Source organism: Lycorma delicatula, chromosome 10, assembly GCF_047948215.1.
Source record: "Lycorma delicatula isolate Av1 chromosome 10, ASM4794821v1, whole genome shotgun sequence".
In the NCBI taxonomy this organism is placed as follows: Eukaryota; Metazoa; Arthropoda; class Insecta; order Hemiptera; family Fulgoridae; genus Lycorma; species Lycorma delicatula.
The window spans coordinates 44,287,882-44,300,216 of NC_134464.1; positions in this window are offsets into that span (position 1 = coordinate 44,287,882).

The following is a 12,335-nucleotide window of genomic DNA, read 5'->3' on the forward strand; positions in this document are numbered from 1 at the left end:
AAATATTCTGGTATAACATTATTTTTCATTAGAAATTTGTATTAAAATAATAAAATAAAACAATATTACATTATTCTGTTACAATATACAATAAGAATTATAAGTAATTAATTATTTATTACATTAATAAATTTATAAAAAAATTAGACTCAGTCTTGACATTTAAATTTCTTTAAAAAGTAATAATAGAATTTATAACATTGGCACATTATGAATGATTTTAAAAAAACGTTGTATATTCACCACACCATTTTTTTTTTAAGGATGAAAATACTTATAATAATATGAGAATAAGAAATAATATTAAGAAAAATTTTAATAAGATTCAAAATATTTATTTTTTTTTTTTTTATAAATTTTTAATATTTATTTTTGGTAGAACAAAAATTACGAATTTACAAAGTATTAGGTATTTCAGTAACTGTTAAAAAAAATACTTTTTATTTTATTTTTATTATTTTTAAAACAATTTTTCAGCATAATTATGAATTTTCCATTACTATTTCAACAAAAATATATATTTATACTTTTATTATACAACAATAATCTTTACACTAATGTATACAGTTCATAAAAACTCTTACTTCTTTGTCTTAAGTATTTTTATAGAATCAGTTAATCATCAGAACACTTATTTTATAAAATACACATAATTAAAATATGAAAATTAAAAATGTTACTTTTAAAATTCTATATAGCCAAAAATTATTCACATTTTTTTAATATTTTGTTTTTAAATATGACAATATATATATGTATATATATATATATATATATATATATATATATATATATATATATATACATGCTGACATTTTTAATATTTTTTGTCTATATATAATTTTAAAAGCAATATTTTTAATTTTCATATTTTAATTATGTGTATTTTATAAAATAAGTATGCTGATGATGGAGTTGATGGTCTGAAAGTACTTTAGACTAATATGTGGATACAGTTGTTACTTTTTATGAACTGTAACTGGTGGTATAAATGTTAATATATAAATTAAATATATTAATTAATTAATATATTAATTAATTAATTAAATATATTAATATATAAATTAAATATATTAATTTGACTTCAAATTACATATGGATGCTTCTTTTTAATTTAAATTTTCATTGTAGTTAATTAAAAAGTTTTAATCTAAGCACAATATAAATGATGCAGCTTTGCATTATTCATTAAATTACACACTGTTTTTAAAATATTTTTTTAGTTCACAGATATTTATTATACTGATCTTAAAAAAAAATTGTTAGAAGGTTTTCATTATTATTTAAACAAAAAAAAAGAAATTAAAATTTTTATTGCCGTGTCAGTAACAGATGATGTGGACAATGTTGGTACCATGTCAGGCTTCAATGTCATCATTAACCAAGACCTAAATTTTTATTTTGCCTTCCCTGCTAAAGTATGGTTTACTTCATAAATCCAATTTTTGTTATTTAGTGACCAATATGGTCATAAAAATAAAAGGCACTTGGTATTTTTTTCTTTGTGAATTATATTTTTATAAATACAATTTTTTTTTATTTATTTATAGCGAAAATATTTATTTATAAATAAATTTCATTTTTAAATTAATAACAGTAGTAAAGAAATTTAGTTTAAAAAGTAAAATTATTTCTTTTTATTTATTATAATTGAATGATGAAGACAAACAGATAATGATCACAAGAAAATATGCTGTAGAATTAAAAAGGGAAATAAAATAGAAATCTTAGAAATAAATATATAAAGGCAAGCAAGCACTATTACAAGTATTTTTTCTAAAAACATCAATCTTTTGTAATACATACAGGCTATTTAGCTCGCATCCAATGGACTACTAAAAAATTATTATTTTTTTATTAACATTCTTTTCTCATTAGCGCGCGCGCACACACACACACACACACACACACACACACACAAAACACACACTTGTTTACAGTCTTCTAAATTAAAATGTAATAATGAACTATCAGCAAAAAATTTGAAGAAATAGTTTTAAAAATGAAAATTATAATAGATGGCATCATTTGAAAATATTCACTCTTATATGACTTCTCAAATTGAAAATAATAATTAAAAAAAAATACTAGCAAATTTTTACAATTTCCAGAATTTTTAACAGAAACAAGAAAAAAAAATATCCAATGTTTCAAACAAAAGGTACATAGAAATTACAGATATATTATTTTAAAATAAAGGGATAGTGTAATAGAATAACAATTTTTCAAGCAACAGAATTCATTTATTGTAAAAAAAGGGTTAATTGTAGTTGAATTTCATCCTGTAATTGCCAGATTGAATAAACAAATAAACAACAAAATTAATATTCATTTTTCCTTGAAAATTAATAACTATCTATTTATGTAGACTTAGCAACAACAGGTGTTATACCCAACAACAGTTACTGAAGGTTGATAAATTTTGTAGCATGTAAAAAAATGTCATGACTGACTGGGAACTTGAACTGGAAAAAAGACAGAAATGCTACCACAGAGATTGGTATTATAACATGAAAATTGAAAGTATATTTTTTACAAATAATCTACAAAAAAATTATTTCTTTCTTATTAAAAATAATATATATTAATCGCAGTAAAAAAAAAAAAAAAAAAAAATAGACTTGGATGTTGAGTTTAAAACACTGATTTAACTTATTCAGAATAAGTGGGCATATATTATACTATAAAAAAACTGTTATTGATGTCATAAAGATGAAGAAACATTTTAAAATAATAAAAAAAAACTAATCTGAAATATTTTTGAATTATTTTTTGATATAATGTAAACACAATCATACTTTAATGTTACTTGATATGGTACAACTGAGAGAAGGATAATTCTGTGACAGAGCAATGGTCTAATATTCAGTAATTTTTTATTTGAATTTGGTTCATAACAGTTAAAAAATAAATTAATGGGTGGTTGATTCCCAAGCAAACCCAGCTGTTATGTGTACCTCAATTTCATTGATGAGGACATTAAAGAAGTGCTCATCTTTGGGCACATCTTCATCAATAAAGGGTTTGTACTAGCCATTGAACTCCTTTGTTTACCAGTGGTTATGAAATGATTGGCTTTAGCAGTTCAATATGTATGCAGTTATGTCCATTTCTACGTTTCAGGAATTTTTATTAGATGACATTAACTTAGAATAACTCATTATTGACATTAACTAATTATTACTTAGAGAAATTTATGCATATGTCAATAATGAATTAGTTCTGTAATTAATCATGGAAAATTAAAAGATGGAATTTGATTTTTTTAAGAATTTATATAATGTTTTTAATAGCTCACTTGATGTACAGAAAAAAAATATTTTAACTTTTTAGTCAATTAATCCTTTCTTATGTTTTTTTTTGTTCCAACCCAACATTTTGGTTTCAGAATGAAATGGTAATTTTACCTCCTTGAACATCTGTCTCCTTCCATAACAGCAGGAATGTTTCAAAAAATACTACCTCGGAAATGACAGCTGTGAAGTAAGAATATTTGCCGATAATCAAACCAATGTTTAATAAACCATATTCCTTTAGTTAACATTGAGATTAAACACTGAATACTGTTTAATCTCAATGTAATCTCAGTAAACACTGTGTTTACTGAATACATAATAGAATATTAAAAAACAATATTTTTTATACAGAATTTTTTTCTGTAATGAAAGGCCACCATTAGAAAAAGCAATATTTCATAAAAAATTACAAAAGAAAACAAATTTATGAAGAAAGTTACTGAAATTTCATGCATTAATAATAAGAAAGTATATTTTCTTTTAGAATGTTTACATGTTAAAAGAAAATTCTAAGAAAATCAGAAATTAGATTACCAAGCAAACATTTAAAAGTTGCTGTTTACTTTGTCGAGTTTAATTATTCCTCAAGTGATCATCATTTAAAATGATTATAAATGAAATGTCATTTCCTGGCCATCATACTGGGAAATAAATAATTTCTTTACCATGTACGTAACATATATATTTTTTTCTATAAGTAATATTGTTTGAATGGAGGTTCTTTCAATACTCATAATTATAATGTACCAAGAAAGCTTATAGTTATCAATCAATATGCTGACTAGTACTACTAATCTGAAGTTTCATTTATTCACAAAGTTAATGATTACAATGAAAAAGGAAGGCTGTACCATATAATTTATGTTATAGTTTTACTAATATTCATCCTTCCAACAACTACCCATGCTTGGGCAGTTGTTGGGTAGTGGTTACTCATCTTCAGTCCAAAATAAAGGCCAGTCTTAGAATAAGCCTATGTAAATTTTTCTCCTTGAAATTTTTTTAACGTTTTTTAACACTTTTTTGGACTATAATTCAATGTTGATAATGCAAGTAGCAGTATGATGTCACTCAATTCTATGCTATCATTATTTTACCCAGAAAAAAACATTGTATAGCTACAACTGTTATGAAAGGTGAATGATGCAGCACTGTTCATCAATCATAATACAACCAATAACCACAGAGAATTATTTCTCATATAACAGTAATAAAATAAATTTGAGTGGCATTATACAATGGCATGAGGCTCACTCCTAACTCTTGGTGCATATATCACAGCTGTAGCCTAACATGAAATATTCATACTGACAATTTCTAAAATCATTAAATTAAATTAAAAAATAAATTCCACTGTACTACTTATTATTTAAACTATAATCAAGTCAATTACTTCAGATCAAAAATAAACTATGATTTGTCTGGTTGTGCGTCATAAGTTTTTCTGAGGAATGTTTTTTTATACACAACAGATTTATGGGCAACAATTTTATTGTTAGAAACCTTACAATTTAAGTAGCCTATTATTTAAAGACCCACAATTTAAGATTTAGAGTTATTCATTCAGAAAGTAAGAAACTGAACATATGCATTTACATATCAGTAACATTGTACATTTTTTACTGTCTACAGTACATCTGCAGTCTAATAAAAATGTAAAATTATGATATTTTGTCATTTTAAACTTTTCCTACATACACAAATGTGTGCGCAGAACTTTAAGTATTCCTTCAGTTTATTTTGTATATATGTATTTTTAATAATATTTGTGTTCTTTTTTTTAAATATATATGTATTGTAATTCTTTGTTCTCTGAGAATAGTAAATTACTCTAAATGTGCAGTTATTTATAAAACAATTTCAAATAAATAAATTTATTTATTTACACAGTAAAAAAAGCAGTTAAAATAAAATATTCAAAATTAAATAATGAAAAAAATTATATATAAAAAAAAATTCTTTAACCAGTGAAATAAAATAAAAATTTTAGTTTTAACTTTTAAATTTAATGCAAATTTAGATAAATTAAAAAAAGAAAGAAAATACAGTATTAATAAATTTATTTTACTGTTTCTGTTGACATATTATTTAATTAAATGTAGTTTAACAAATAGTGTAAATATATTTTATAAAAAAAAATTATAGATATAAAAAACATCAACTACTTTATGTTTCTTTAAACAGCTACTAAAAATTGACAAGATAGGGATCAGGAAAGGGGCTTTTTCTTTAATTATTTACCGACTATATGAAAAACTATCTTTCTTTTTAATATTACCAATACTGTAAGAAAAAATGTTATTGTCAGAAAACCGATTCAGTATAATAATAACAATAGTAATAACAATTAACTAATTTAAAATTAGTTCATATAAACAACTAAAATTAAATATACTAATTTTACAAATAATACATATAGAGCGGTTAGGTGGTCAAGGAGAGCTCAGAATTAAAGGACCGGCCATCTAATTCAATGATTGCTGGTTTGAATTTGAGTCAAAAACATTGAAATTTTTAACCTAATAGAGATTCCCCAGCCAGTAAAGCTGTAATTAGTGTTTATCTTTACTGGTAGTTAAGTTACACATTTTTACATGTTGCTTAACTTATAATTTAACTTCTAAATAACTTAAAGACTAATATAATAGATTAATAAATAAAAATTATTAGTTTTATGAAATTATTAACTGATTTTCATAAAGGTAAGTTTATTCTATTTAAGGCCTATAATGTTTTACTTCATGAATTAAACAATGAAGAAGATATTTATCTTTAATAATAGTAATAATATAAACATATGTACAATAATATAATCACGTTCTATTTCAAAAATAAAATTCATTGATCTGTTTCAATTTTTTAATTATTTGTTTTAGGCTAACCAACAATATCCATTTTTGGCATTTGTTATTCATAGAAAGATCTATTCAGAAATATCACTTGTAAACAAAACTGTTAGATGTTGGTTAACCTCATTTCTGTACATAGACACTAATAAATTTTTACATAATTATGTAATATATCACTTATTCCATTAGTTATATTTCTTGTTGAAATAATTAAGTGATATCTTAATTCATAATCAAATATATTGCATAATCTGTACTGCATCATTTGTATGATTATATTCTTTTGTAAGTTTTAACACTTATACTTATTTTATAGTTAATTAATGTGTAGCTTAAACTGTGTGAAATATGTGATTTATCTTATAAGATTTAATATTAAATGTCCAGTATGTTTTGAATAGTACTATTCAAAATATACAGGACATTTAATAAAAATACATTTTTTATCATTGACAAGACATTTACAATGTCTTTGTAAATGCTTGTACAAAGTATAGTCAGTACTTTTTTAAAAGCTTCAGAGTTTTGCATGGATAGACTACTCATGTGCTAATCCATATCCATATGAAGAAATGTGGAATAATTTTGAAATGATTTTCCTCCCATATAATAAATAAAATAATTAACAAAAAACCTGACTACTTATTCATACATTGTACACATGTACCTAGAATAATTATGAAAAACAAATAAAAAATATTTAAACAAGTTTTTCTTTCTTTTTTACAGGCATTTTTTCAGGATACAGTAAGTTAGTCAGCAATGTGAAATTTATTATCTAGATTTTTTGTTGTATTAGTCTTAACAAAATCTAGGCCAATAAAGTCACCATCTCATATAACCTATATAGGCATCCGATTAAAGCATAAAACAAAACTAATATTAAATTCCATCAATAACTAACTTGCTATATCCTGAAAGAATGCCTGTAAGAAAAGAAAGAAAAGCTTAACAATTTTTTTGTTTTTTATAATTATTCAAGGTAGATGTGTAATATTAATATTCAGGTTTTTTATGTTTTTTTTTTTAATTATTTTATTTAGTGCTTTTTGTTGTTCCATGACTTCTATTCTATACATTAATCATCTAGATTCAATACTAGTAAACGTTTTTTGTTTTTTAGTATATTATGCTACTTCAATAGAAATCTAAATGTTAACAGTGATGCAATGCAACATAAACCAGCAACATGTAATGTGCAGATGGGTGCTAGCTGGAATGCATTCCTGCTTCCCTTTGCTGAGTATATGTTATGCTTATATCTAGAGAATTATGAGTTTTAAAAAAAAAATTACATGAGGCAAAAGGTGTTTATTTTTTTATAATTTTATAGAATACCATCATTAAAGTTTTAAAATAGTGTAATTCTTTAATTTTGTCTCCTAGTGTAGCACCCCGTTTTTGGTTAAGACAATTTAAGATAGCCTATGTTAATAACATTCCAAACCTATTACTACCAAAAAATTGGTTGTAACTGGTTGAATCTATGAAGCTGCAAACATACATAACAGTAAACACATTACCACTCTTCCTACATACATAGTTGGATAAAAAATGAACTCCATTGATTTTAGTTATTTTAAAATATCATATTTTATCATGAACACACAAATATCCAATTTATTTGTTTTAATATACAAGCTAATAAAAATATTTCCTGTCTAGAAGCTAAAAAAAAATTTTGTATATTTTTAAATATGGTTTCAAACTAATATTGCTTATTGCATTTTTTTTAGACCAATCAGTTTTTTAAAGATTATGAGCAGAATTATATGAAATGTTTTATACTGGATTTGTATACCTTGGACATTCAAAATGTAATAATTTTAAAAAAGTATCTGCTCTTTTGAGCAGATAAGTTTTGATATGCAGGCTAGTTTTGACAATTTATAAAACAATCTATATATAATTTATGGCCATTAAAAAGCCCGATGATAAAATTTTGATAACAAAGAATTTTGGTTAGAGAAAGTAGTAACTTAATTTTAGTTTGCTATTGTCTGGATGTTAATGATATGTCATAAACTTATGTGTGTCATAAACAGAAATATGTATGTAATAAAGGCAAACAAAAATTGCAATAAATCCAGTCCTTAGGCTAAAAAGTTTTATAAAGTTACATAAAACAGATCACATAAGATACAGTTTGAAGCACTGTAAGAAATGGATATAGTTTATAAATGATGGGAATAAATGCATTAAAAATCAAACTACAGATAACATCTTTGTCAAATACATGAGAAGTTCCAAGCGAATCAATTATCAATTTTTTCATATTAAAAAATCTTTGGAAAATTTAAAATAATTTTTATTAAAAAACAATAAATAAATGTATCACTTTTTTATAATAAATTATTTAAACTGAATAATTAGTATCCACACAAAAAATAATTCAATGATCAATGTAAAGGTAATTATTACAAACAAGGTAATGTAACAAGAATCCCATTAACAGTATAACTTTTTTATTGTTAAAGTCCATTATTGTACTTTCACCACATTACAAAAGGTTATATATTCATACAAGTGGAAGTAAGGTAATAAATAATCTAATCCCCTCTGACAAACTACAATTGTTTTATTTGTTTTAAAAAGTATTGATTCACAACAATACATGAAGCATGTAAATACAAAGCTCTAACTCAAAGATTTCAAAGTTGTTAGGAAAATAAGTTAACTGTTTGATATTTGGGTAATAAAAAGGATATGCCAGCTTTCCTAGAACCTGTCTACAGCAGTGTAAACTTTTTATTGTAACTATAAAATTATAATTTTCTTAGTTTTATCATTTCATGAAACCAAACTTCAATGAATTTAAAAATTTATAAAGAAAAAAATTAATATTTCAATTAGTGCACTAAGAAAAAGTCTGGAAAAATTAAAAAAAAATCCAAATTTACCTAGTCGATTGGATATAGTTTGGATTAATTGTGAATATTCTAAAACTTAGGTTGTGTTAAGTAATAAATATTCAAACAGTTTCAAAAAATGTAATTATCTATGAAGATAATTTGAACATTTATATTTTTATGAAGACTATGGTATTGAATATAGATTATTTAAAAAGACTAAAGAAATCATTGTTTTCTTAAATAAGAACACAAAAAACATATAGTATTAATGGTGATTTTGTATGTATGATCAAATTTACAATTTCCACAAAAGGGAAAATTTTCTAGTCTTTAGATACAATAGAGGGTTTAATACACTACAAATAGTAAAAATTTCCAGGCTGCATATATAGTTTCAAAGAAATTTGAAAGGATTTCATATTCTTTAGATATTTGGTGCTGCCTCCTGTTAATGTTAACAATTCTTACAGTACTCATAATATCTCTTCAGTATTAAAAAAAGAATTTATTCCTGTAGTATTAATTTTTTTATATCTGGATTAGTTTGTGGCTGAAAAGTTTTTATTAAGTTTTGAAGTGATGTAAATATTAATTCTAATTCTTTCAAAAATTACATAAAGCAAAGTCAAGGGTGGTCCATTGTTTTTGAGTCTGTCTCAAACAAGTAACTGACTACTGAGCTGATATAGCTCTGGCAGGTTTAACACAGTTACTAATCAAATATCTACAAAGAAACTGATATTCAAACAAGTAAAACAAGTGATATATATGAAAAACAAAAAATAACGATAAACATTAAGATAATATAATTTCACTATTGTTATTTTTACAATATACTCTCATCCTTCCAGTATATGTTAAATTTATACTTTTAACAATGAGTCATAAAATAATATAAATAAACAAAATAACAAAAATGACTGGTAAAAAGATCTGAATACCTGAATCGGTAAACTGAATCAAATTACTAAATATTACTAATGTATAATGATTTCTATACACCAACATTATTAAATTTTGTTAATTCTCTTTTAAATACAGTAATCACAGAAGCAATTAGAATGCTATAAAGAGTTTTTTACTATCTGTAACTAAACAACGCTCGTAAGTTTATTTCTACAGTGATAAATACATTGTATAAGAATCTAACAATAATAATAGTAATAATAATAACAACAATAATAGTACTTAAAAATAAAAAAGGTAAATAAGTAAGAACATATTATTATTATTATTTGTAAATAAATATAATATGTGTATTATAATAATAATAATATAATTATACATATGTATGTGTGATGTAAATATGTCAGAAAATAAATAATGTTAAAATACAACATGAGTATGTAAATTATTATTGTTAATTAATTACTTTCTTTTCAATATATAACAGTTTAATAAAAAATATCATGCCACAGCACAAAATCTCAATATTTTAAAATAAATAATTATATATCAATTTATTTATTTATACTAACCACAGCATTAATTAAAAATTAATATTAACAAATTGGCATGCAACAATTTACTAATGATATTAAACTATTATTATAACTTGGTTTTATAAAAATTAATTTATACTTATAATTTTTTGCTTTAAAATTAGTAACAATAGTAATATCAATGTACAGTACTTTTTTGGTATAAAAAATTAATTTACAAATTATTTTTGATAGCATTATTACAATTTTTGTAATATTTCATTTTTATCTGGAATCTTTTTTGTAATAATATTTTTAAAATATTGAGTACATATTATACAGTTATAATATTTGTAAGAATAGCATTGAAATTTTATTGAAATATGAATGAAAAGAAGGTTATCCACCATTAAAATAAAAAAAAAAATGAGGATATCATACGTTAAATGTGCTTTTAGAGCATAAAAAATTATTCCATAAAATAGCAATAAAGTAGCTTTGATATGAATTAGATTTCCTCTTACCCTAATATCATTCACATGTTGGATAAGAGTTTAACCACATTATTTATAATACACAGTATTAAAAGAAGGATGTTAATTGGTAACTAGCTAGTGTGATGTCACTGGCATCTGATGATGAATAAGCAAACAGTATCACAGTATACTTTTGTTCTTAGAAAAAAATCATAGCACTGATGTTTAAATTAAATTCACCAAATTACTTAGATGTAATTATGTTATAGTAGAAATTCATTTAAAGGTTATTATGTAATTTTTATTGGGATGTAATATTTAATAAATAATTCTATTAAAATTAAACAGCAGTTCACAGATGAGTTTTCAGCTAAATAATAAACTTAAAAAATCTAGAAATGATTAATTGACATATATATAATGTCTATAAGATGAATTATAAATACTTTTTTGAATGAAATAGGTAAGCTACAAATACAGTACACCTTTCATAATTTAAAGAAAGGAAAAATATATTTTTAATATCCTATTTACTGAATAGGTGGCCTTTGAATTTTTTCAAAAACACAAAAAACATGAACAAATTCTAACAGTTTGTAATCTTGTAACAGTATTTTAGCTATAAAATTAAATATTTTCCAAGGATTAGAATTCTTTCATGTTTTTAAAATTATTGTAGGTTGAAATACACTGAATTTTATAAAAATAATTCTGTTAATTATGTTTTGTTTTGTATGTATATGTGTTATTAAATTGTAAAACCTCTTCTAAGAAAATTTTCAGAAAAAAATTTCAGTATGTTACATAAAACAATTAAGTAACTATATAAGATTAAATTGTAATCTTAAAGAAATATTTCCTGATATTTCAACTTATTAATTATGTTGGTTAATGAACGTTACAGAAGGTATTGTAACTTTCTTTAAAAAGTAGGTAATGTTAATTAGTGATTCTTACATTAACAGTGTTATTCAACAAAAATAATTCCTACCAATATAACTGATAGGGACTTAGAATGTTTGGATACCAGGCAAATATCACCAAAGCAAATGGGACATATACATAAATGAGCTCTACTGTGCATTTTTATATTCACAATGTAATATTAACTCAAAACGGTTTATTATCGATTATTTTATGGGTACTGTTTTGTAAGGTGCACAATTAAACATTTTAAGTCATTTAAGTATTTACTTATTTAGGTTGATATATTCACTCCTATTGCTAGATACTCTGTTAGTTAAGGATTTTTTTGTAGGATGGTAAGATTGGTCTCTCTTAATCTGCATAAGATTGATTGTCAAATTGTAATTAGCATTACAATCCTCTAAGATATCTTCTGAAGATACATTAAAATCTCTCCAAAAAAAAAAAAAAAATATTAAACAGGATAAAGGATTGGGAAAAAAAGTAAAATATTAAAAAAAAAATTGTATTTACA